Raw genomic sequence first — 27700 nt, forward strand, 5'->3', positions numbered from 1 at the left:
AGGGGGCAAGGAAGGCGCGGTGCTGCGGCCTACAAGCAAGCCCACAGCTTCTGACGCGATCTACTCACCCACGGGATGGGTCACGGGTTGCTGCGCAACCCGCCAGGGGCCCTGAACACCCCCGCCAACACGAAACCCCCACCCCCCCCAACCCTCCGCATGACGCCTCTTATTATTGCGACCCTGAATACCAGGGGCTGTAGGATGGCTCTCCGCAGGTCCCAGGTGCTCTCTTACCTTCGGGAAGGGAGGTACTCTGTAGTTTTCCTGCAGGAGACCCATATGGACCCGGCCGCCGAGGACAGGGGTATACTTTAGCCACTTCGCGACCTGGCAAGCTGGAGTGGCGACCCTGTTCTCCCCCAACCTACGGCCTGAGGTGCTAGGAGTCAATGAGGCCGTGCCGGGCCACCTGCTGCACCTTCGAGTCCGTATGGAGGGGCTCATGGTTAATCTTGTTAACATCTATGCCCCGCAAATGAGCTCCAGGCGGCCACAATTCTATCAGTGGGTGTCCGACTTTCTCGGCACCCTGGATTCGCATGAGTGCCTGGTCCTGGGAGGGAACTTTAACACCACCCTCGAGGAACGGGACCGCTCAGGGGCCAAACCGAGCCCGGCCGCTGCGAATATTCTCCAAGGGATAGTTGAACATCACTCCCTAGTGGACGTCTGGCGTGCCATCACCCAGATGACACCTCCACGTTCACCTTTGTCCGGGTGGAGGCCCATCGGTCACACCACTCTCGGTTGGACCGTATTTACTTATCCCGTTTCCATCTTTCACAGGCACACTCCTCCGCCATTCGGCTGGCCCCATTCTCTGATCCTCATTTAGTCACCATAACGGTCTCCCTCGGTGCAGAGAGACTGTGGCCGGCCTATTGGCACTTTAATAACGGCCTGTTGGAGGACGAGAGCTTTGTGATGTCCTTCCGGGAGTTTTGACTGGCCTGGCGAGAGCAGTGGCGTGCCTTTCCCTCGGTGCGGCGATGGTGGGATCTCGGGAAGGTGTGCGCCAAGCTCTTCTGCCGTGACTACACTCTGGGCACCAGCCGACGGCGAAATGCAGCGATAGAGCAGTTGGAATGGGAGGTCTTAGAGATGGAGAGGCGCCTGGCCGCCAATCCCGAGGACCCGTCCCTCTGCGGAGCGTGCCGGGAGAAGCGGGAGGAGCTCCGGGCCCTCGAGGACCACCGGGCCCGAGGTGCCTTCGTTCGGTCCCGCATCCGCCTCCTTCGGGAGATGGACCGCGGCTGCCGCTTCTTCTATGCCCTGGAGAAAACGAGGGGGCCCAAGAAACACGTCACCTGCCTTCTTGCGGAAGATGGCACCCCCCTTACGAATCCGGAGGAGATGTGTGGGAGGGCCCATGACTTCTACACAAGCCTTTTCTCCCCGGATCCTGGCGCTTGCAGGGTGCTCTGGGAGGAACTCCCCACGGTCAGCGTGGGCGACCGAGACCGACTAGAGCTACCTCTCACCCTGGCCGAGTTCTCGGAAGCCGTCCGTTGCATGCCCACCAATAAATCTCCGGGCATGGACGGGCTGACCATGGAGTTTTACCGCGCGTTCTGGGACATTCTCGGCCTAGACCTAGTCACCGTCTGGGCTGAGTCCTTGCAGAGCGGGGTCCTCCCTCTGTCGTGCAGGCGAGCGGTGCTCGCTTTGCTGCCGAAGAAGGGGGACCTCCGCGATCTACGAAACTAGCGTCCCATCTCACTCCTTAGCACGGATTACAAAATCGTAGCAAAAGCAATCTCGCTGCGGCTAGGGTCCGTGATGGCGGACGTGATCCACCCAGACCAGACCTATACTGTCCCGGGTCGCAGCATTTTTGACAACCTATTTCTAGTCCGAGACCTTTTTGGAACTCTGGCGGAGAGATGGTCTGTCGTTCGCCCTCCTGTCTCTTGGCGTTTGACAGAGTAGACCATGGGTACCTCCTGAGCACTCTGCAGGCGTTTGGATTCGGACCTCAGTTTGTGAGTTTTCTCCAGGTGCTGTATCCCTCCGCGGAGTGTTTGGTCAGGCTCAACTGGACCCTGACTGAACCGATCAGCTTCGGGCGAGGAGTGTGGCAGGGGTGCCCCCTCTCGGGCCCGTTGTACGCTCTGGCGATCGAGCCTTTCCTCTGTCTCCTCCGCAGTAGGATGACAGGGTTGGTGCTGCGGGAGCCGGAGCTGCGGCTGGTCCTGTTGGCGTATGCCGATGACGTACTCCTCGTGGTCCAGGACCCGGGCAACTTGGCGCAAGTGGAGGCATGCCAGGCCATCTATTCGGCAGCCTCCTCTGCCCGAGTCAACTAGGTCAAGAGCTCTGGCTTGGCGGTGGGGGACTGGCAGCAGGTGAGCTCCCTCCCACCCGCGCTTCAGACCATCCGGTGGAGTGCGGGTCCACTGCTCTATCTCGGCGTTTACCTTTCTGCCACGCACCCTTCCCCGCCGGAGAACTGGCAAAATTTAGAGGCCGGGGTGATAGAGAGGATCTGGAAATGGACGAGGCTACTTGGATGTCTCTCTCTCCGAGGGAGAGCACTGGTGCTTAACCAACTAGACCTGTCCACGCTCTGGTACCGGCTCAACACACTGGCCCCGGCCCCGGGTTTCCTGACCCACCTCCGGAGATTGATTCTAGAGTTCTTCTGGTCAGGAATGCACTGGGCCCCTGTTGGAGTTCTTCATCTACCCCTGAAGGAAGGAGGGCAGGGCCTGAAGTGTCTGTACACTCAGGTCCGCGTTTTCCGCCTCCAGGCCCTGCAGAGGCTCTTTTATAGTGCAAGTAGTTCGGCGTGGAGCATACTGGCGTACGCCTTCCTGCGCCATTTCCAAGGGCTTTGATATGACCGGCAGCTCTTTTATCTTTCTCCGAGGGGTTTTCCGCGAGACCTCTCTGGGCTGCCGGTCTTCTACCAGGACCTCCTCCGGACCTGGAAACTGTTTCTAACAACCAGGTCCGTGGCGGCCACCGTGGGGGCAGATCTCCTCACGGAGCCCCTGCTACACAACCCCAGCTCTGTGTGCAGGTGGCGGAGTCCCGCTCGGTGCGCCAGAGGTTGGTCCTGGCGGAAGTCACGAGGGTTGGAGACCTCCTGGACTACGACCGGAGAGACTGGCTGGATCCCCTGACGCTCGCTCGGCGCATGGGGCTCTCCAGCCCCCGTACCCCCTGGCGCATACTTCAGGAAGTGAAGGCCGCCTTGACCCCCGCTTCTCGGGCTTATGTCAACCGAGCCTTGCGCGAGGGCGCACCCCGCCCATCCTCTACCCCAGGCCCGCCGGACCTTTCCATTGGGCCCCTACCCCGTAGATCCCAACAAATCCCTCACCCTTTCACTCCAAGGCGGCTGCATGAACTGCAGCCGGTCAGTTTTCAAATTGCACCACAGAAATATTTATACACACTCACGCTTCACACCCTTCACGCCCACACCCTGGTGTCCCACCCCGATACAAAGTGGCGGGACCTCCTGCCACCTTTGGAGGGTGAGCAACCTCGATGGGCCAGCCTGTATTCCACCTTGGTCCCGAGGCCCGTTGGGGATATCAGTTGGCGGCTCCTTCACGTAGCTGTGAGCACGGGCGTGTTTCTGACATGGTTTACCCCCATCCCGGATACTTGCCCTTTTTGTAATGTGAGGGAAACCCTGGCGCACGTATATTTAGAGTGTGCCAGATTGCAGCCCCTTTTCCGGCTCCTCACAAATATTCTATTGCGCTTCTGGCCTCATTTCTCCCCTCACCTTTTTATCTATACACTTCCCATCCGTGGCCCCACAAAGTCGCGGGATCTCCTGGTCAGCCTCCTCCTAGCCTTGGCTAAAACAGCCATTTATAAAACCAGAGAGAGGAGGTTGGCCCATGAAACGTCCTGCGATTATGGGGCCTTTTTCCAATCCTCAATACATTCACGTATCCGGGCGGAGTTCCTCTGGGCGGCGTCCACCGACTCCCTTGACGCTTTCAAGGAGCGGTGGGCGCTGTCCGGGGTTCTCTGCTCGGTGACCCCGTCTGGTTCCCTCCGTCTGACCCTTTGATTGAGGGGAAGAGCGAGAGACGCCAGCTCCAGCCTTTGCCGCTGTGGATACCATCATTACCGTCATCTAGGAGGGGTCTTCTAATACATGGACCCCTAAACCGCCCACCCCGCAGCCGTGCCCATCTTGCTGGGCACTCTCAGGAGAGGGAGGATCGGTGACACTGGGCGCGGCACTAGGTAACTCGAGGGGGTGGAAGACCACAAGTGTCGAGGAAGCCCCCCCCCGCTCTAGGCCACCAGGTAACTCAGGAGGGTGGAAGACCACGAGTGTCGAAGAAGCCCCCCGCTCTGGGCCCAGGCTAGCCTGAACACTTCTCCCTCCTGAAAGCTGCTGTGTTATACCTTCTGTTTGCGTTGTTTTGTTTTTTGTTTCCTTTGGTAATTTTGTAAGTGTTACCAATAAACTTCTTTTCTGTTTCAAAAAAAAAAAACCTTCCCTGTTACCTTACCTTTTCCCTTAGGGAAAAGGGACCTACTTAACTTGGGGCTAATATATCTGCCTTCTGTCACTCTCCTATAGCCATCTGGCCCAACCCTGTCAGAATATATATGTAGATATATACACACACACAGTTTAAGTTTTAAACAAACAATTTAATACTGTACACAGCAATGATGATTGTGAAGCTTGGTTGAGATGGTGAAGTCAGAGGGTGGGATATTTCCCAGGGTATGCCTTACTGCTAAATGATGAACTAGCACTGGGCTGAGCCTTCAAGGGGTAACACATTGTTAATGTAGCCTCACGCTCTACAAGGCACAAATGGAGGGAGGGGAGACAGCATGGCAGAGAGTTACAGACACACACCGTGTGTGAGACAAACTAAGTACACTGCCTTTTTAAGTAGATCAGCAAGTTGAGACAGCAGCTATTGCCAGCAAGCTCCCTCCGTCCTGAGCCCTATCATGTCCCCGCCCTGCTCTGTGGAGATGGGGTAAAGGAGTGAGGGGGTGGGGGACACCCTGACATTAGCACCCCTCTTCCTCCTCCCCTCCCCCGCACCTGCACAGCAAGCAGGAGGCTCCCAGAAGCAGCTCCAAGGCAGAGGGAAGGAGCAGCACATGGCAGTGGGGGGAGGGATAGCTAAACTGCCTGGCAGTAGATAGCCTGCTGGGCAGCTGCTGCACAGGGAACTTAAGGCAGCGGGGTGCTGATGGTGGCAATGTGGGGAGGGGAAGGGCTGCCGGTCCACCCTGGTTCCAAGCCCCCACCAGCTAGATCCAACGGGCTGCTCTTTCTGCCAACTGGACAAAGCAGGTGACTGCCAAACAACATTATAAGGGAGCATTGCACAACTTTAAACGAGCATGTTCTCTAATTGATCAGCAACATAATGAAACAGCGTTAACCGGGACAACTTTAAATGACGAGTTAGTAATTCTCTAAGGAACACTAATTTTTCCACTTGGTTTAGTTCTTTGTCTCCAAATTTCAATCTTTACCTCTTGTCTTCCAGTTGCCAAAAATTAATATGAAGGAATGGATTTTTTTTTAAATTATTTTTGTAAAAGCAGGTTTTCATGAGATGGTGCTGAAATTGTCTGAGTGCTGTCTGCATTCCGAGTCAGTACCACCAGCAGTGCTGAAAATTAGACACTGAGTTTTTCAGTAGACACAACTTTTGGGGCAACCTTCTGATGAAGATTTGAGGAAAGCTTGCAGAGGTAACTTTAACAGCAGAAATCTTTACCAGGACAATGTTTCACTTTCTTTCAAGCAATGTAAGTCCAAATATAACTTATCTACATTATTGTCTCTGCTGTTTTTATTACAGAGCACCAAAAGACACCAGCCAGGTTGGATCACCATTGTGCTAGCTGCGATCCAGGCACAAAGTACTTCATGGGCCCTGTCTCAAAGAGCTTCCAGAGCTAAATACAAGATGTAATAGGTGGGGGAAAGAAATGTAGTAGGTGACCTGTGGAACTAATGAAGTTTATTTTCTGAGTGTACCTCTTTGTTAACTGATGGCTGATGTAACATAAGCCATTGTTGGCTGATGTAACATAAGCCAAACAAATGCAAAAATTCTTTAGGCTTGAAATCTCTCTAAAATGCTGGATATTTTATAGGAAAGATGCCTCTGTATCATGTAAGTGTGTATTGTTATATGTCTGAGAAGTTCCATGAGTTTAATCAGAACATATCTAATTGTAACTGATGAGACAAAATAATCGGAGGCAGTATGTTTACCTCATCATGAGTAAGGCTGCTTGTCTGTCATGGAAGTAATGGTTTCCGTGACTTTCTGTGACCTCTGTTGACTTCTGCAGCGGTTGGTGTGGCTAGCTCCCTGGAAGCAGCCTGCATGTCCCTGCAGCTCCTAGGGGGAGGGGTCAGGGGGCTCCACACACTGCCCGCGCTTGCAGGCGCTGCCCCTGCATCTCCCATTGCCTGTGGTTCCCGTTCAATGGGAGCTGCGGAGCTGGAGCTCATGGCACAGGCAGCGCAGGGGAGCCCCCCGGCCTTCCCTCCCACTAGGAGCTGCAGGGACACACGGAGCCAAGGAGGGAGCTTGTCAGCTCTGCTCACCCCCCATTCCCCAGCACCAGCAGAGGTCCCTGGCCGTGTACCACCGCCAGCCCTCTTTCTCCTTCCTCCTCCCCCTGCCAGTACCAGCGAGGGTCCCAGGCCACACACGGCTGCCCGCACCCCAGCACTACTGGGGGTCCCGTGCCTCTTGTCTCCGCTCATCTCTCCCGCCGTAGTAGGGTCCCTGGCCGTGTGCTGCTGCCTGCCCCCTCCCCAGCACCAACGGAGGTCTTGGGCCATGTACCACTGCCTGCCTCTCCAACAGCACCTGCAGCGCCCCCAAAACTGTCCCCCTACAACACCTGTGGTCCCCCGGCCCAAGTTTTAGTTAGGAGTATATTAAAAGTATATTAAAAGTCATGGACAGGTCATGGGCCATGAATTTTTGTTTACTGCCCATGACCTGTCCATGACTTTTACTTAAAATACCTCTGACTAAAGCGTAGCCTTAATCATGAGTCAAAGCTATTTGAAGAAAATGAGCTTTTGACTGGTCCCTTGTTATAGAAATGTCAAAAGATTAACTCTTACATTTTATTCTATGATCTTGATAATTAAGATGCTCAGTTAAGCAGTATTCTGTCTTGATTGTTTATTTGCCTAATAGTAGGGTCTGTCTGCACTAGCAAAAAGGTGTATGTTTCAATCAAGTAAGTTAAACTCAGTTGAAAACCTTCCTTACCTTTCCATGTAGGCATTTATAAGCTTTTACGATATTTTTTGTGTTAGAACCTAGGCTACAACATGACCAGCTCAAATAAATCACAATTTTATGTCTAAGATGAATGGCAATAATGAGAGATTTCCAATCAAATTAAGCTAACTCAGTTGAAAAATACCCCTTTTTTTCTTTTCCTTTTTTTTTTGGCTTGTGTAGACAAAACCTTAATGATCATGCACAGAATCCACTGACAGTTAAAGATAATAAAGCTGATCAGCTGACTTCTTACAACAGCTAAAAAAAACCCCCTGCTTTATGATCAAAGTATGATAATTCCCATGACCTCATTTTATGGTTAAAAATCAATAATTTACTGGAAACCATAGCTGCTTTTGTTTAGAGGTACTCATGGTTTACTTTTCATGTGGGATGCATATTTGAAGACTTGTAAACAGAAAATATCATCACTCATTATTCTAATATTCAGCTGGCTGTTCAACATTTTTTTTTTAAAGTGGAAATCTTTTGACTAGAAGGGCCTTAATGGAGCAGTGCTCTTTAGCTTTAAGGGGACATCCAGACAAACTAATCCAAATTAACTAGAAGTGTGAATTTGAAGTGGAGTAGTTAAACGACATTAAATACCACTTTGAACACCCTCATCCAGAATTAAAATAGCCTCAATTTGGTTTAGTTTAATTCACTTGCAAAGTGAATTCAGCCAAACTGAATTAAAGCCATTTAAATTCCGATTAACAGTGTTCACACTGGGATTTAATGCTATTAACTTTTAAAGTGCTTTAGTTAAATGTGTATTAACTTTTCGTGACTGTCCCAGTGTAGACAAACTCTAAAGCCAGGTCTATGCTAAAAAGGAAGGTTGAGCCAGTTACATCACTCAGTGGTGTGAAAAATCCAGATCCCTGAGTGAGGTAGTTTAAATCAACCTAATCCCTGGTGTAGACCGTGTTAGGATAACCGAAGAATTCTTGACCTAGGTATTGGTTCCCAAGGAAGTGGATTAACTACAGGGATGTAGTATAGTGAGTGGCTACACTGAAGCGCTACAGCAACATAGCTGCAGAAGTTTAAGTGTAGATATAGCCTAACACCTGGTCTATAGGACGTGGTTAGGTTGATGCCAGGCAGCTTATGTCAACCTAGTTGTGATGTGTCTTCACTTAAATTTGACTCTCGATGAGGTAAGTGCTCCCCTACAGACTTAATAATACCACCTCCCTGAGTAGTGTAGAGTCACAGTCAGTGTAGATAGATACTGTGTTACTTATCAACCATTACTGGTCTCCTGCAGCTGTTCCACAATGCCCTACGCTGACCACTCTAGTCACCATTGTGAACTCTCCTGTCCAGGGGTCAGGTAAACTGGAAGTATCCCTCCATCCCACTTTAAAGCCCCGTGAATTTTTTAAATTAATTTTCCTAATTTCACGGCTTAGCAAGAACACCTATCAGCTCTCCATTGTTGAATGCAACTTCCCAGCTGACCAAGCCAGCTACATGCTCCAGATGCGCTCCTGCCATGAGTAGACAGAAGATATTGGATTTCTTGGGCCTTGTTAAGGAAAAGTTAGCACATGTGACTCCATTTTGGTTTGGGGCCCACCATTGTTTAAATGCCAGCACATCATACACCAGGAGGAGTGATTTTTAGATACTGAAGCACACCAACAGTCTTTGGAAGCAAGGACATAAAAGGGTAACCCACTCCCCATATTATACATAAGATCCTTCTGGCTACCTCACATTTCTAGTTAGAGGGCTGGGGAGGAAGAAAAGCTATTGAACACCAGAGGTTGTACCAAGTGGACTCCTCAAAAGTGGGTGTGCTTGTCCTGGCTTGTTGCTCCAAAGCTCTGTAATAAAGTCATTTTCCTAAAAGGGTGTATGTGGCATACATTAAACAATAAGACTAAAGTGCTGTATAATGGGCACTGTACATGTGTTCCTTTTTAAACAAAGGTGAATAAGTAAAAAGTAAAAGTTTCCTTTGCAGGTTAATAAAAGCCAAAAAGGGGAAAAAAATAAAACAAAGGACAAGCTAATTCAACGCTGTAGCTGGCAGGCTCGGTCCAAAAATAAGACACTGGCCTGCCCAAGGACACTACTCACAGCTAAAATGTGGCTAACAGCTAAAAAAAGGGGGGCTTAAATGTGCCCAAGCAGCTGTAAAATCTGCAACACCCTGCCAGACATTAATAAAATGTGTTAGGTCTCTGTATTTACAGGTAGAAAAAGTCCTGCTTCAAAAATCCTGAGCAAACCCGCCATTTGTTAAAACCAGGTAACTGGGTCTACATAAAGGTCCATCAACAAAAGGCTACTCTGGTCCCATGCTAAAAAGGCCCTTATTAAGTCCTGCTAACTACCAACACCGCAGTAAAGTGCCAAGAACTGACTGCCTAGACCCATGCTTCTTACTGCAAAAAGACCCCTCCACCTCGAGATAACTTCACTTCAACTACTGATCAGCCTGTCCCTCCTTCTGGGTTTTTTTTCTTTCCTCCTTTTGAACAGCAAAAAAAAAAAAAAAGGTAAAGTGCTAATAACCTCTCCCTTGTCCACTGACAAAGCTAACCTGCATTCAGTATTTGCTAAAGAAACCAAAGCACTACAGGGTAACGTGCTAGTAACCTCTCCTAGTAACCGTGACTGTTCCAAAAAAAAAAAAAAAGAAAAGATGCCTGCTCTGCTAAAACCACCAAAATCCAAGGATTCCTGACTGCAAAAGACACTAAAAATTGGCCTTGATGGCAAAGACGGAGCATTGTACGTTGGCAGGGAGAAAGTTGTGGGATGTATTCTTAAAAATGTAAAGTAAAGTGGTGGGGTGGGTTTATTCCAGAGGCTGAAACCTGTGCTTGTAGGCAAGTATAAATACCAAAAACGCCTTACAGCCACAAACATTGCTCCCACCATCTGCCACCACTCCTTTGCAGGTAAAGGTTCCGGGATCCATCATAGCTACGTTAAGTTGGTGCTGGGACCCCCAACTGACCCTGACAAGCCATTGGACAAGCCACTTCACAAATGAACACCACAACCAACCCATGGACTAAGCTTTCCAGCTACTGGAACCTTCACAGCCCACCAGAACTTTTTGTGTTCCTGTTTATTGGACTTACATTGGGGGTAGTGTTTTTTGTATGGTATAAAGGAGGATGCCGACATTGGTATGGTTTGCCTGGGGGGGTTTCTCTCCCTATTCCCAAGTCCAGTACAAGGATGGAAGGGCAATAGCTTCTTAAATTTAACCCACGCTATCAAACAGGGTATAAATCAAACGCAGTGTTGAATTGGTATTCATACCCCCACATATTTAGGTCAGGGGGTCCCGTTGGTAGGGGTACCTATCCCCCTTAATCGAACACTCAAAACTAAGCTATGGGCAAACACTACATTTAACTGAAATGTTACAATCCAAATATGGTCTATTGATATGGTGGCCCAGGGTAATTATGCTTTATATGTGTCACGACGTAAGGGCATAGAAAATACAGTTTTTGTAGGAAATTTTGTGGGGTGCAAAAACACCACCCAAATCAGCTCTGGTGCAGAAGGCCCCTCTACCTACTCCAGGACCCTGTGGCCAGTCCCCAAGGGGTCTGGCTGGTATTGGTTATGCAATCACACAGCCTATAAGGTTCTCCCAGCAGGATGCTGTGGTACATGTACCTTAGGGGCTATAGTACCCGCCATGACAGTACACCAGAACCTAACCCGGAAAAAGATCCGCAATCTAGTATATAGGGACAGACAAAATATTCCTTTAAACCCCCTTTCTCAACGGCCCAAAGGCTTTCACGCCTTTGTGCGTTGGTTTCTGCTATGGTTGGGAGTAAGCAAGCTAAAAAAAAGCTATAGTTAACATTTCAGCTGCTTTAAAACTAATGGTAAATGCTACTGCAGATGCTCTGTCTGCCCTTCAAATTGAAGTCACCCAGCTATCCCAAACTACATTGCAAAACCGCCTAGCACTGGATTATCTCCTTGCAAATCAGGGCGGGGTTTGTGCTCTGGTCAACTCAAGCTGTTGTGTATTTGTAAATCAGCACCATAGGGTGAAAACTGACATCCACATCCTCAAGCAACAGGCAGCCCTATTCCACCACATCAGCCTCGACACTACCAGCGCCGGATTCCAGAAGGTCTGGGACTGGCTCACCTCATGGCTACCGGATGTGGGGACTTGGGGACGGCATATTTTGTATTTACTTTTTTTTACTGTTATTGTTTTTGCGTTATTTTTTGTATGCCTACAATGCTGCAATATGTGTTGTCGGCAGTTGCTAACCCTGCAGCGCGGTTACTCAGCCCCAATATAGCTTACTGACGTACAAAAAGAAAGGGAGGACTGTTAAGGAAAAGTTAGCACATGTGACTCCATTTTGGTTTGGGGCCCACCATTGTTTAAATGCCAGCACATCATACACCAGGAGGAGTGATCCTTTAGATACTGAATCCCTGTGAAAATCCTCCTCCTTGTCTCCAGCCTGACTTGACTCCCAGTATCTGGTTTTTGTCAGTCTCTAACTCCCTGTCTCTTGGCCTTAACGTAAGGCCTCCCATCCTAATAATAAAGGTTACTCATGCATGGCTTTAGGACCATGCTGTATGATTAACATACTGGTATAGCACGAGAAATGCACAAAGCAGGAATAGGTGGTAAATAAGACAAGGGTTTGTTTATTGGCTAAGGTTTCCGATGCACAAGGGCAACATGCTTTGCTAAAAAGTATATAACCTTTGTATAATCTGTATTCAGGGTCCCCTCCTGGCTAGCAGGGGGGCACCACGCTCAAGCGTAATAAACTTAGTGTCTTTTGGAAACTCTGCAGTTGTGGACTTTGTTTATGTGCCTCAGCCTAGATTCAAACTGTGCGTGACCTATCAGGTATAATTCGCAGCATTTGTGTGCGTGTTCTGCCAGGTGTAATTCGTAGCATTTGTGTGCATGTCCTACAAGGTATAATTCGCAGCAGTTGTGTGCGTGTCCTCTCAGGTGTAATTCGTAACAGCCTGTGGGGAACAGGCTGTGCAGGCACAACTCCGTAGAAATGTGGACATGTGGCAGATTGCAGAAGAATGGCTATGACAAGTGCCCATAGCAGTGCCGTGTGAAAGCAAAGATGCTGCAGCAGGCATGCCAGAAGGCCAGGGAGCCATCAGTTGATCCGGTGATGAGCCACAGACCTGCTGCTTTTACAAAAAGCGTGCCATCCTCGGTGGAGACTCTGACTCCATCCCAAAGGAGAAAGGCGCAGGAAAAGGTGATGGATATGCAACAGGACATGCTTGTACTTCTCAGGCAGCAAACGAAGATGCTGCAGGCTCTGGTGGACCTGCAGATTCAACAGTCCCCTGCTTGCCTGCCTCTGCAGCCCATTGAAAACTCGATATTGGGAACTCCCTATACACCCGCCCCCAAAATACCACTTGCCATCAGAGATCAGTGCCAGTACTCTTACCACTCCACACCAGGTGACATTAAAGACAATCACAGCTTCACATACACTGACCTGTGAAAGCCAAGGTTGGTGCATGTGTACCTGAAATGGACATGACTGTTCTTTCCCCATCCTAGGTTCTGTTTGCTTAATTTGTTAAGTTTTAAATGTTTTTTAAAAATTGCTGGTTCATGTTGAAGAATAAAATTCTATATTTTGGAACATAATTCATCTTTATTAGTTCACAACATATGCTGGCTGTTGTCAGCAAACTATGACTTGTTGCACTGTGTCACCCATCTTATAACATCATTCACAAACAATATTAATAGGTGCATTGACAATGTTATATTCCTACATACAGAGCAATAACTACAAGATTTACATAAAGCTGCAAAATAGCAAGGCCAGGTAGAGCACACTACAGCAACACACACCACTCCGGCTCACTATTAAAATGGTCTCTCAAAGCCTCTCTAAGCTGTATAGTTGTGCCTTAAGCTCTTCTGATAGCCCTTGTATCTGGCTATTCAAATTCAGGATATAGCCGCTCCACTTCCACCCCAGCAGAAACTTTTACCCCTTTGCTTCACAGGTTATGCAGGATGCAGCAGGCAACTATTACCATTGGGATATTTGTCTCACTGAAGACCAATCTTGTAAATAAGCAATGCCAGCAACCCTTTAAATGACGAAAGGCATATTCAACTGTCATTCTGCACCTGCTGGGCCAGTACTTGAAGCACTCATTGAAGCCAGTACTTGAAGCACCTGCTGTCAAGGTGGCCAGTGCAGTTTCATGAGCCATGGAAGCAAGTGATCCAGGATCACCATTGGCATTTCAACATTCCCAATGGTAATCTACCAGTCGGGAAAGAAAGTCCCTGTTTTCAGCTTTCTGTACAGTCCTGTGTTCTTAAATATATGTGCGTCATGAACCTTCCCTGATCAGCCCACGTTGATGTAGGTTAAGCATCCCTAGTGACCCACCAGCATAAAAGTTGCCTTTTCTATTGATGTACTCTGTGGCAAGGGTGGTCTGGTGCCAAAATAGGGATATGTGTGCTGTCTATCACGCCACTGCTGACAAACCATCCACTACATTCTGCACATTCCCAAGAGTCAGAGTCATGTTTAGCAGTGTAAATTAATGGCCTTGTATGCTTTCACAGCAGCAGTACCTGCAGTGGATTTCCCAACTCCAAATTTATTCCTGAGTGAATGGTAGTAATCTGGCATTGCAAGTTTCCACAATGCAATCACTACTTGCTTCTCAACTGCCCATGCAATTCTCATTTTGGTCCCTGCACTTGAGCGAGTTCAGCACACAGATCCTGGAATGTGGCCTTGCACATCGGAAAGTTCTGCAGCCACTTATCATCATCCCAAACTTGCATTATGACGCGATCCCACCAGTCAGTCAGTGCTGGTTTCTCGGGCCCAAAACCAGCATGCCACCATTTCCATCTGCTTTGTGAACACCACCAACAACATTGAATTGTTTTTTTCTATGTCCAACAGCAGTCTGGCCTCCTAGGAATTGTCCTGTTCCTCGCAGCTCCTCTTGCAGCTCTGCAAATACTGTAGGTTCACGCACCCTGTGCTTGCTGTGGTCATGACTAGTGCAGAGCTGTGCAGGCTCCATGCTTCTGTCAGAGATGGGGGAGAGTGAGGAGGGATATGTGAATTTGTGGGCCAACATAACTTAGATCAACATAACTTTGTCGTGTAGACATGGCCTAAGACTGAAGCCTTGGGCCTGATTCTCTTCTCCCTTACACTAGTGTAAAGCCAGTTTAATACTGTTGCCTTCAGTTGAGTTGACACCTGATTTATACAGGAATAAGAAAGATCAGAATCAGGACCAAAATTTCTGTGAACTGAAAATTTTTGAGAGAGACCACAAATGGATCTAACTGGCTAATGAAGGTGCGCAGGTTAGAGGAAGATCCTTGTACAATCATTTTATGAATTCTTACTTAGATTGTGAGCTCTCTGGGGCCCTCTTTATTTTGTGTTTGTACAGTGCCTAACAAAATGGGATTTTTGCCCAGGACTGGGACTCGTAGACACTACAATTATGCAGATAAATAATATGAAAGCACCAGCTGCATCTTGGGCTGCAAGGACAGGCATCCATTCAGGAGATGTCTAGCAATTCTTGTCTCTCTCCCTTGTATTTCTAGGGAGCCTATCACTGTGGCATCCAAGCATTGATTGAAACCTTGAAACCCTAGTGTGCTTTCACAAAGTATGATAGGCTAAATATTCTTCAGCTGTATCAGCATATGAGCAAAAGTATCCTTAGGGCTATTGGAGATTAAAATGGAATCTGTGCAAACTGGGAAGCTACCATTTTGATATGAAACACAAATGAACTACAGATTTGAAACCATCCATTCCCCTGCATTCCCCTCCCTCTGCTCCCCCCCGCCGCATTTCCTCTATCACTTTAGTGCACCTGTCACCATGCCATCTTGGCCTTTATAGTCCATCATTAATTTTTGTTCCTTGGAAAGCAGTAGGAAATTAATGCCAGACTCTTAATTAAATCTAATTTGATTGGATATTTGTGATCCTCCCTCTCTGCACAGTCTCAAAATTGTCTCTCTATTCAAAGCAGGTTCTTAAATATACAGCAGCATTTTGCACTGAAAAACTGAAAAAAATGAGCTGGTGTTTAAGAAGGTGGATAAGCAGTAAGCATATTCAGATTGCTGTCCCTTTTCCCCCACTCAGTCTAAGGGGCGAAAGGGCAGAGGGGATTGCTATTCACTGGTAAAATTGGAGGTTACTAATGGGGAATTTTTTTTCCTTTCTATTTTATGTTGCCATCTCGTAGTGCAGAACTGGTTAGCTTATTAAATCGTTTTCTGTATGTGCTCCTCTTTTCTCCTCTTGTTATGTTTTCCCATAATTTTGCTAATATGGAGATGGGGGCAGGGAATGGGAAGTAAAGAAGAGAGCATGTTGTAGGGCATGCTAGGTCTCAGTTACTGGTTGACCGCTGCCTGACGGTTGGTAACATTAGGAGTAAACCTTTTCAGCTCTGACGGAGCTGAAATACAGAAACCAAATTTACAGGTAAGGGGAAAAAATCCTTTTCTGAATAGCTGTTTGGAGGCCTGACTCCAATATTTTCTGTTCTATTAAAATCCTTGTGAAAGCACCTCTGTAATTTGTACAGCATTAATGACTTTGAAGCAGCTTCGGTATTGCTCCCTCATAAAAGGTCTCATCTGATAAGAGATCCACAGACTGTGAAATCAGTTGCACGTTTGACTCTCTCCGACAACTTTCTCATATGATAGCACGAGCTGTCAGTCTCAGCTGAAGCTGTTCAGTAACCAGGAGGTCTTTGTGCAGTAAGAAGCACTTATTGCTGGACAATGTAATACATGGAAAGAGCAATAATATGGTGTAGGAAAATCTAAAAAGATTCTTTAGACATAGGTTAAAAAAAAAAAAAGACTTCAGCAAACACGCCACTTTTATTTAGTGTGCTAATTGAGTTGTATATAGTATGAATGCACTCCAAAAGCAACTTTTACAGTTTAATTATTTTTGTGGACATTTGGAGGACTTGTAGATTTTGAATGACTGAATGTAATTTGCATATCTGTAATAAACTAATTTTTGTAAGACAAAGTATGATGTATATCTTTCAGTTACCCTTACAAAACAAAAACACAGTATTCTACAATAATAGTTCAAAACATCACAGCTTGCAATAATGTTACTGTAATCTTCTGGACCATCTTTGAATAATAATATAATAGTTTTTGTATAAGAAAGTATATCAAGCTGAAAAAAATTCTTAAATCATATAGTAAATCTCATACAAACTGTGTGTACTTTATCAGGAGATCCCTAATCCGCAAACATTAGGACGGACTGTAGCAAACAGCCACTGCTTCAGCAGTTCTGCCTAGATTTTAATGATGGATATAGAAATATGTTTATGAAAGATTGTGATTTGGAGATGCTCCATCATAAGGAACAGTGTTGTGAGTGTGGGAATTTGGAGATGTGCTCTGGAGGTGGGGGTTGGGAACACTGCATGACTGTTTGCAGCAGCACACTACAGAAGCTCTCCAGTTTGTTTGATTATTTATTCCTTTTTCATTCACTGGTTTGTTATTTAATGAACTCCAAGATCGTTACAATTGGGATCATACACCTACCTAGATAGTTCTATTTGTTTAATCTATGGAGTGAAATACTGGCCCCACTAGGGTGACCAGACAGCAAGTGTGAGTGGGGGTAATAGGAGCCTATAGAAGAAAAAGACCCAAGAATTGGGACTGTCCCTATAAAATCGGGACATCTGATTATCCTAGGCCCCACTGAAGTTAATGGAAGCTTTGCCACTGACTTCAATGACACTAGGATTTCACCCATTAACTCTTTCTATTTCTGCTGATATATTCCAGCATGATATTTTATACATAGGCAATATATGTGATATTTACTATCCGTTTTTAAGCATAAAATCCCCTAAAATCAATGAGTTGTGACTAAAAATTGTTAGCAAGATATGGCTCAATGTGATGATTCATTATTATTATTATTATTTATTATTATTTTAAAAGTTCATTATTTTAGAAGATTTTGTATTTTTCAGAGCAACTTAGTGATGGAATTTAATTTACCAGTTGCCTTAGATAATTAATTAAATGTTTGCAGCTAGATAATCATAGTATTTATATTATTCAAGATATTGGGTATAGCAATTCTAGGAAAGTAGAAGGGACAAGTGTAGCTACTGAAGTAACTGTATTTATCTAAGTGAAACAGACCTATTTGAAGGGCTACCACTTTCTCATTTGATGATGGAAATTTTCTGGAATTTCCAAAAGTTAATACATTATTAGAAAATACTTTAATATGTAAATTAACGGACAGTTATGGCTATATGAACACAGTTCTTCTGGAAGAGGTTATTTAAGCACTACTTTTTTTTTACAGTATGCATTGGATATTTTTATTTCTAAAACATTAATTTCTGTTACATATTACTGTACATTTTGAACACTTCTAAATTAGGTTGAATTGAAGTAATATTGCAAGTTTCATCATCAAATAGATCTAATTAAAAAAACATTAATCTCTGTATAACAATACAATATTGTTCCGTCAAACAAAAAAACTATGGTAGCTGTAAATACAAAATAGATACTTAATCTCTAAGTACCACAGTCCATTTATGCAACAATGAAGTTGAACTATGGAAATAGGAAAGGTGCTTTCTGCCTCAAGTGCAGAAGTGTGTGGGAAAATTTATAATACTTTGTTTTATAAAATCATCCCCAGCCTCCTTTTCTCTGCTAAGACAATAGAGGGGTGAACAAACTGTTTAATTGCAATAAAATGGAAAAATAAAAACAAAAAATAAGGGTCTGATCCATCTCCTATTGAGTTCAATGGGATCATGCCCCAGATTCTTACAGCAAAAAAAAAAGTGTGGATGGACAATAACCTTCCCAGTGAGCATCAAATGATGTAAGGGCAGAGGGCTTTGCTCTCTCTCCAATTCTGTGCCTCCCTTCCCAGCTGAAAGCATCCAATCTAGTGCCCTTGCCTCCAGGATTTCCCTCCAGAGAATGGACACTAATGCAAGGGTTGATGATTATCAGAATTTTTTTAAAAAACCCTGAAGGAATAAGGCTTCTAACAAAATAAAGGAACCACAAATGTTCTATCAAAAGACTGAACAACGTTTTCCATATCTGCACTTTATACCTGAATGTGAGTAGAAATGTTACATACATAAACTATTTACCAACCAGTGTTGATAAAAAATGAAATAATAAATTGAATCTACCATTATCATCTACATATTTTAAAATAAATTTTTCCCATGTATTTTTTAACTTTATTTTGATTTATTGTGAGGAATTTAGTACTTTCTGTTAAATATATTTAGAGAGAGCTCTGAAAAACAAATGATTACAGGTACCTGAAGTTATAGATAGACAAACTATTTAAAGTACAATCTTAAGCCTATACAGTCTGATCCCACACACATTCAGAATAATATTTTTTTTAACATGAGAGTTTCAACTGAATGTAGCTCCAGTAACCAAGAAGAGTTGATGAAAACTGAGATCTTGTATTTAAATTATTCTGTCTCCTTGGAAACCCACTGCTACAGATGGATTTGGTTTTTCTTGGCTAAAAATATCTACCCCTTAATAATGACAATGGGAGAAATACTGAATAAAACTACAGTATATTGCCATTAGTTTTAAAGTTACCTAATAATTTAGATATTCTGGATGAACTATAGATCTATAGTTTCTTATCCAGAGTTCTGTTAGCTGCTGCCAGGCATTCACCGGGTTTGTGGAAAAGAGCTCAATAGCCTTGGAAGAAGTGTATGTGTGGGAGGAGGAATAGGCAGAAGGTAATAACTGATGTCTGGGTCTTAGACATTAGAGCTGCATCTTGAGTTCTAATCGTACTTTCCACTGAAATCAGGGGCATTGACTTCAATGGGACCAGGATCCAGGCCCTGACCTTATTAATAGTTTCTCTGCTTGAGTTCACTATGTATAAATAAAATATTACATTTTGCTTATTCTTTTTCTTGCAAAATGTTTAATGAAGTTGCACTCCTTTTTATAGTTTGTATGTTGATTGTTGAAAGCAGTTGAGTTGTCTCTGATATTCTGTTAAAATGTAAGATACCTTCTTTTTCCCCCCATAAAAGGAAAACAGTTTAAACGTATTACATCTCAAAAGTCAACCATCGTTTAATCGCTTTTATTCACATATTTTGTATAAATCAATACTTTAATTTTTTTCACCATGATGAAATTTTGCTAAACCATGATAAGTGAACGCTCTTCAGGCTATTAGTTCAATAAAAAAACCCTCTTTTTTTCATCTTTTCAAAATAATTAGTGTAACTATAATTGTCTTAAAATATGTATTAACATTACTAGAGGTTTCATTTTATAAAGAATTAATTCTTCTCTTTGCAATATTATTTTATCCTTGGGAGAAGAAGCTGGATATTTGTTCATTTAAGAAACTGTTTTCAGAACAGTTTTACAGTCTTCACATATTTTGTTTTTTTGTTGTTAACTGGTATTCAGTATAGGCAAAATACCACTACTGTTCTGTATTACTCTTAACCTTTCTTTGCTTTTAAACTGGTGTTTCTGTTTGTCTCCTGATTGTTCCAAGAAAATAGAACAAATGACAAACCTGAATGTGTTTCTTTTCCTTTAAATATTATCTGTGCACTTTGTTTTACCAGAGATCAGAAGTCTTGATTAATTTTACGGTATTGAGTGAGGCATGTCTTCTCCTTTGATGTGCATCATATGTAGTATTAACCTATTACAAGTTATAGTGACGTAGATAATTTGCAGGGGATTAAATATTTAATAGTAAATTCATTTTGATGACAACACAGTGAGTTCCAAGAGTGATTTAAAGTAGGCTCTACATATTAGTTTGATTAATTGAAATGAATATGGGGAGATGATATAAGTATCTGTTTCATTATAAAAGAGAAATATTAACATTATTAATAAAGCAGATGGATTAGTAAATGGATTATAAAATGCATACATATTAATGTGTTCCCTTATATGGGAACAATATAATTAATCATAGAAGACTTTCTTATTGAAAATAATATGTGGCATAGCAATACATGCAAAGCAAAGTCAATTTAAAACAAGACAGAGTCTAGTAATGATATGTACTAGCTTCATGCATCTTGTATAACACAAGCATGATAAGTTATAAGGTGAGCTTATATGGGGCTATTAAGTATCTCAGAACATATTTAGAAAAATACAAGATGTAAGTGATTCCTGTATAACAAGAGGCAGCTTTACAGCTGTAATGGAATTGTGCCAGTTTGGCATGAGTCTTTTTATCTCTAGAAATAGAAGCAACAATTTTATCTACTGAAAATAATGAGAGTGTTCATCTCACATTGCCTGTCACTACATCTGTGTTATGCAGGATTATGATGGTAATGTAAAGAAAGAGAAAACTAATGTAGTGCAGTGCAACTTGCTGCCAGGCTACGGCTTTTCAGCAATTTTCTGCATTAACTGTTCAAGTCTGAAGAGGAGAAAATGTATTTGTTCTGTGTGAAACAGCTGTTAAAACTTCTTCTATTATATAGAAGTTTATCAAATTATATACGTGAAGACAAAATGTTTTACTCTGTGTATCATTCCCCAAAAGAAAATAATAAATTCATTAAACTCATTGTTTCCAATTCAGCTCTCCTAAATTTATTATGCAGGTATTCAGTTTCTTTTTTTTTTGCCCTTAGTGGTTAAGGTATTACAACATTTCCCAAACTTTTGAAATGTGAGCTTTCCTTCAGGAAAATGACACCCCTTGTGTTCCCACCTTACCCACCATATGCAAGAAACTTCACCATGGATAGTTATGGAAAAAACTTCTGTAGGGAAAGCTTCCATCTCTATCAGTGAAAGTAATTTTATGTCCTGAAGCATGAGGGTTTATATACTTACTTACTCCCTGACTCTCTAGACAGTGCAGGTTCTTGGCTACTTATCCCCACCTTTTTCTTTCAGGAGCATATTTTTCTCTCTGATGGTAATTCACATTAATATCCCTCCATCCCTCCCAATATCTCCTTGGTCAGCCAAGAGGTCAGACACTACAAGGCTGTCCTGCCAAGAGATGCTTAGCTTCAGTGTCTTCTGTCATCCTGACTAAATGATCTGCCCACTGAAGTCAATGGGATTTCACTACAAACGCTATACTTTAGTTCACCATAGACCTCCCATAGTTCCCTATTAGATCTTCTCCACACATCATTTTCTCTTACTGACTCCAAAATTCAACTCAGCTCCTTATTTTCAAAGGTATTTAACAGTCTTTTTTTTTCTCTCCCAGTAAGTGCCCAGGTCTCACATCCATGTAAAACAATAGGACTTATGATGGTCTTGTTATCTGAAGCTTGGTTTTGCTCAGTAGTTGTTTGGAGCTGAAAATTCTGTACAGAGAGGATTAATAGGCATTCCTGAACTGTAACCATGCTTTAATGTCCTCCCTTTATATTCCTTTGATTTTTGCCTTAGAATTGATATGATGGATGCAGTGAGTCTTGACTACCATTGATTCTGGGAACATTTGCATACATTATGTAATATAACTCATTTTCCATCTTTCTCCTGCTTTTTCTTGCATTGCATTAATTTTCTTATGGTTTATGCACATGATTAGGATAGCGTCCCATGTGAGTTGTGCTTTTATTGGCCAAGAAGTTCCTGGGAGCAGTAAAAAGTGGAAGCATTGTTGTAATACAGGTTAGGCTCCTGTGTTAATCTCTAAACTCCTTGGAACTGTACTCCTTTGGAGATTAAATAAAATGTAGACAACTGCAAGGAAATCCATGTTGAAAGGAACAATTTTAACTACTTATTAATATAGAAGAAATGTGGAGAATAGCCTACAAATAAAAATCCAGGAACAGGAGGCTAGAATATGGGAGGAACTCGATTGTTTTATGCTTCTGCTGTGCCGTTAACCTCTAAATCAGTGGTTCTCAACCTATTTACCATTGTGGGTCACATATGCAGCTCTCTCTGTGTTATGTGGGCGGCATCCACACAATATGTATACTACCTGTATGACCCTGAGGATGTCACATGGGCCGTGGGTTGAGAACCACTGCTATAAACAATGCGATCATAAATCTAGATCTGTCCATACTTCAAGCTATGAGCTACATTTTAAATTCACCTTTACCGTAGTTCCTCTCAGCCACTTTCTTTGATTGTCCTTACCTCTACCATAGACAAAACACCTTTTGCTAAGCTTAGAGGCCAAACACCACACATATAAGTACAAAGGAAAGGTCACTTTAAAAAGCCCTTAGACAAGCAGAATATTGGCCATAATTTCTATCTCATGCAACTAGTCCCATTGATGTCAATGATCCCAGGAAAAGCATGTGAGAAGGATTTGGCACTATGCTATGCAGATGTAAGTTCCAGCACTAGAAGGCTTGGAGGAATGGAACTCTCTGCTTCCCCTTGTGGGTGAAAGGGGGAAACATAGCTCTGGTAGGCTTGATTTACATGTTATTACTTCACTACAATGCATTTCTGTGTGGTGCTTTATGTGGAATTTGGTTGTGTTGTGGTTTTGAAATTATATTAGATGGTGCATATAATGAGGGAGAAATTATAAGAGATACTTCTTGGGGCAGAGCAAGCCACCCTGCGCTAAAAGGTAGTGGATTCTGGTAACAGAGCCCCAAAATTAAAAAAAAAAAAAAAGAGGAGTAAGAGCTGAAGGACTCTGAGATGCCAGGGGCATTGTCAAAAGAACCAGGAGATCTGGAACTCTGTGTAGACCAGGCTTTGCAGGACCTGGCCAGCAGAGCAGATTCTGCAGGACTCGTCTGACAGTGGCACAGATTTAACTCTGCAGGACCTAATTGGTATTGCTTGCTTTGCTGGACTGAAGCATACAGGCAGAGAGAGTCTCCTGGTGGATACTTGACCACCATGATATCTAATTGGGTTCATGAATGAGAATTAGGTGGGTAGGAACTGAGTTCTTGGTCCTTGACTAGTAGGGCAAATTAACTAAGACAGTGGGGCTGGGTGTAACTCTCTCATACATTGTTTGGGATTTGTAATTTTATTTTATTTAAATATATGGCTGTGTTTTTCCGAATAAACTTTTTTTGTGGTTTCATATCATAGAGGACAAGAGTGCGCTTGAGAATGGGGAAGAAACTCCTGGAAACATATGTGACCAGGGAGATAAAATTTTAGTTGGTTAGAGCTGAAAGTGGAAGTATGGCGTTTGTGAGGACTTGCGCCACCCATTTAATTTAATAGAAAGGGTCCCCTAGACTTATAGAACCTGGCCCTTGTTACTGTCATCAGCGCCTGGCAGAGAAACTGCAAATAGTCCTCCCTCCTCACACCCTCCCCAAGTAGTAGTAATAGAATTTCCACTACATAAGAAAAATTCAATAATACTTTTCACAGTAATACATTTCAGGGCAAATGTTGATAGGGTTTGTGCTGTTAAATAGGGCAGCTGAGCCTGAAGAAGCAAAGCGCAAATGGTGTTTGCACCCACTGAGCACAAAGACACAAATTTCTGCCTGGACCGAGGGTATATGAGGAGAAAGGTAAGACCAATAAAATGCACCCTCTGTAGATTTCTCAGTGGAATCCAGCTGATGAAAATGGTATATGGAGACTTAAATGTGCACCTGAAATTGTTCCCATAAGTCCCTTCACTAGGGGAGCAGCTGATACCAGCTGCTATGCATTGACTCATTACCCTGAATATTTAACAAAGATGTGACATATAGAGACTAGATCTCACAGCAGCATATTTTCTGTGTACATATGGGTCAATATGAGGCACAGAAGACAGATGCACAGAAAGGAGGCATCCTTTAGGTTTCTTGGCTGGCAAAGACCCCGACCATTGCCCTGGAGTGCCCTCCCACATGCCCACTCAGAAATTACAGGCCAAAGATTAGCTTTAAGATCAGGCTTCTGGAGGTAGTTTTTCAGATTAACAGGCTTGACACTCAAACTGGGCCTCTGAGGAGTTTCAAGGGGATCTGACAAGTCAAACACACAGAGTCATGGTTTATCCTTGGCAGTTAGTTGCAACCACCCTGGTTAATGTCTGCACCCCCCTGGGAGTCATGGCCACAGGATTCTTTCGGAATCAGAAAGCCATTGGCACTGCCACAGTGATAAGCAATTCTGTATTCTTGGTCTGCATAGAAAAGTCCCTACGTGCAATTTTCTTGCTCCGTATATATTCTCCTAGTGAAGCCATTACAGCCTAAGTCAGGCAACTGATGCTTGTGAGTAGAGCTGCCAGTTACAGCAAAACAGTGGTTACGCCATGTCTACACTAGCATATACGTAAGCAAAACTTTTGTTGCTCGGATATGAATAAAACATACCTTTTACCGGCATAAGTGCTCGTGTCCACAGCACTATGTCGGCAGGAGATGCTTTCCTGCTGACATAACTAGCACTGCTTGTTGAGCTGGTTTTATTATGTCAATGGGAGAGCTCTCTCCTGTTGGCATAACGCAACAAAGGCACATTGTTTTAAGCTTCTAAGTGTAGAAATAGCCTTAGCGAACATTCATTTAAATTCCAAACAGCTGTTGAATCCAGGTTTCGCACCTTCATTATTTGAAAGCATTCACACAAATGGATTTTTGTTCGCAGTAATGTTTATCCCCTTACATGAATGCTTATTTTCACATGCAACAAGGTTATTTGTGTGTAAACAAGTATAGTTATCATTTTATTCCTATTCATTGTTCATCACTTTCTTGCTTAAAATGTTTCAGTCACCCAATCAGGGAGCGGAGCAAAACAATACAATACGATTTTGGTAACCAATCATGCACCTCGATTAATGAATAGTCAAGGTAAATCATTCACAAGCACGCCTATCAGCTGAAATTTGTTCACATGAACAATTCATTAAGTAATTACCCATTGCAAATAGATTTGTAAAAATCAAATTTAGTTTACAAACAAGAAAAAGACCTAAATTCAAAGTGAATATTATTCACACTAAATAATCCAAATATCTCTGCTTGTGAGCATCAGTATTCATGATTTAATTGAAATTACCCTCCCAAGTCTTGCTAGTTTATGACACATGCTGACTGGTCAGAGGGTGGGCGTTGTTTCTGATGGGTACTTTGCGGTAATGTTTTATATGCAACATCTACTTCTTGCATCCTCTTGTTAGTAATAGGATTCATTTGTAAAAAGAACTGATTATTGTTTAGAAACAAATATGTATGTCTCTTAGAGACAATATCTACTTTTGCACTCATCCCTGATGATACAACTGAGATCAAGGCAAAGTGCCATACACCTCTACCCTGATATAACACGTCCTCGGGAGCCAAAAAATCTTACCACGTTATAGGTGAAACCGCGTTATGTTGAACTTGCTTTTGGCCTCGAGCAAAAGCATTTTCTGTGGGCGCCTCTTGGGGGTGACAGCGGGTGTGCGGTGCCCCGGGCCAGGCTGACAGGGAGCTCTGGGCGTCATGGAGCTTCCGGAGCCGTTTCCATGGCCGGACTGTGCCACTTGTTGTGGGGCTGCTGGCTTGCAGCAGTTGCTGTGAACGGCTGTGGCACGGGGCAGTGCGGTGGCGGGATCGGGTCGTGCTCTGCTGCCAGCCCACTGGCTTTGCCACTGCTGCTAGGGATGGATGCGGTTCGCGGAGCCGCAGTGAGTGTCAGGCAGCAGCAGAGAAAGTGGCTGCTGTAAAGGGGAGGGGGCAAGGGAGGCACGCTAGCCACAGCCAGTGCAGCCTCCCTCCCCGCCTCGAAAACATGGGTATTAGTGTCTGAGCCAGAGAGCGAGCTGGGGAAGTGCCGCCGCTTGCAGTGCTGCAGTCCCCTGTCTCTGAATCAGTGATAGCGGCTCATGGAGTGGAACCCGTGTGGTGTTAATCTGATTATACGGAGGAGGAGGAGGAAAGCTGAGACTCCCATGCCTTATCCAACGCCCCTGTCCCCTGACCGCCCCGCCCCCAGAACCTCCGAACCATCCAACCCCCACTGCTCCCTGTCCCCTGACTGCCTCCCGAGACTCTCTGCCCCTTATCCAACCCCTCGGCCCTGGCCCGGCACCCATAACACGCCATTCAGAGCAGCGTGCTGGAGCCAGACACGCTGACGCGCTGATCCTCTGGAGTGTGCAGCCCCGCCCACCAGAGCGCTGCTTTACCATGTTATATCCGAATTCGTGTTATATCAGGTCACGTTATATCGGGGTAGAGGTGTACTTGGTGGCTCATAGATTAAATCTTTTACAGTGCCTCTGTTTTTTTATTTTACTGTCTGGATATCTGTCTGTCTAGCTTTTTATTAAGACACTCATCCTCTGGGTATCTGAGAGGAATAAATGCTAAACAGGATCTAGCAAGTGGATGAGGGAGGAAATTTTTTTTTCTCAAAGTGTGTGTGATGGGATCCCTAGGGTACAACCTGGAAGTGGGCTACCGCTGTGCCCCCTTAACTCTCCAGCCTGGGCTGTCTCTCACAATGCTTTGCTAGTGACAAGCAGCAAACCCCTCTAGGTGCTGCTATCACTCAGCACAACAGCATGTAGGGCCCCACATCCAGCTAGATTGCATGAATGCTCCCAAAGCCACTCATGAATCACACAAAGAAAGGTACCAGCCAGTTCCCCCAGCTCTCCCGCCTTGCACCTCAGAGCTGTACTGTCTTTCCCTGGTCAGAAGCCTGACCAGTGTAAGTTTATTACCCAGTCCATCCCTCCCTCAGTGTGGAGAGGACATGTACAAGCCTTTGTAAACTGAGCTGAGATTTCCCAAGCGCTTCAACAAAAACACACAGTCTTAGGTAAAATATAAAACATATTTATTAACTACAGAAAGATAGATTTTAAGTGATTATAAGTGGTAGCATAAAGGGTCAGAGATAGTTACCAAAGAAAATAAAAGATAAGCACGCAATCTAAATCTTAAACCTTATTACACCAGTCAGTATTTAGATCTAGTAGTTTTCTCATCCCATTGGATGTTACAGTTCTTAATACACAGGCCTCTCTCTCGCTCTCTCAAACCTGGGACCAGTCTCCTCAGTTCAAGTCTTTGTTTTCTGAGTGTTCTTGTTGTTTACAGTGTAGGTGGGAGAGGAGAAAAGCCAAAGGCATGATGCTACTGTCCCTTATTTTATACCTGTTGTCCATGTGCCTGGAAAATATTAGCCCAGACATATCCTGATGGGCTTTGCTGAGTCACAGGGTTGAGCAATCCTCCTGGTGTGGTCTTGCGCAACGGAGTCATAGAGTTGAGCGGTCCCCACTGAGTGGTGCTTGGGCAGCCCTCTTACAGTATTGTAAATCCCTTGTTGACAACTCTTCTGCTGATTCATGGTCATTGAACACTGTCCTGGGTGTGGTTTGCTTCCTTTGTATGTCCCTAGCAAATTTACAGCATATTTCAGTAACAAC

The 27700-nt window shown here is 44.3% G+C and overlaps 1 protein-coding gene across 2 annotated transcripts in view; it reads left to right on the forward strand.

Moving 5' to 3' along the window:
• Positions 1 to 27700, forward strand: part of CSRNP3 (cysteine and serine rich nuclear protein 3) — a 161171-nt gene that overhangs the window by 31767 nt on the left and 101704 nt on the right. Inside the window, exon 1 of one of the 2 annotated variants that reach the window (XM_073305689.1) lies at positions 15760 to 15781. The exons of the other annotated variant lie outside the window; for it this stretch is intronic. The gene's annotated coding sequence lies outside the window, so the exon portion shown is untranslated. Of the gene's footprint in view, positions 1 to 15759; positions 15782 to 27700 lie in introns of those variants that run through there. 2 annotated transcript variants of the gene reach the window in all.

Source organism: Lepidochelys kempii, chromosome 11 (assembly GCF_965140265.1).
Source record: "Lepidochelys kempii isolate rLepKem1 chromosome 11, rLepKem1.hap2, whole genome shotgun sequence".
Lineage (NCBI taxonomy): Eukaryota > Metazoa > Chordata > Testudines > Cheloniidae > Lepidochelys > Lepidochelys kempii.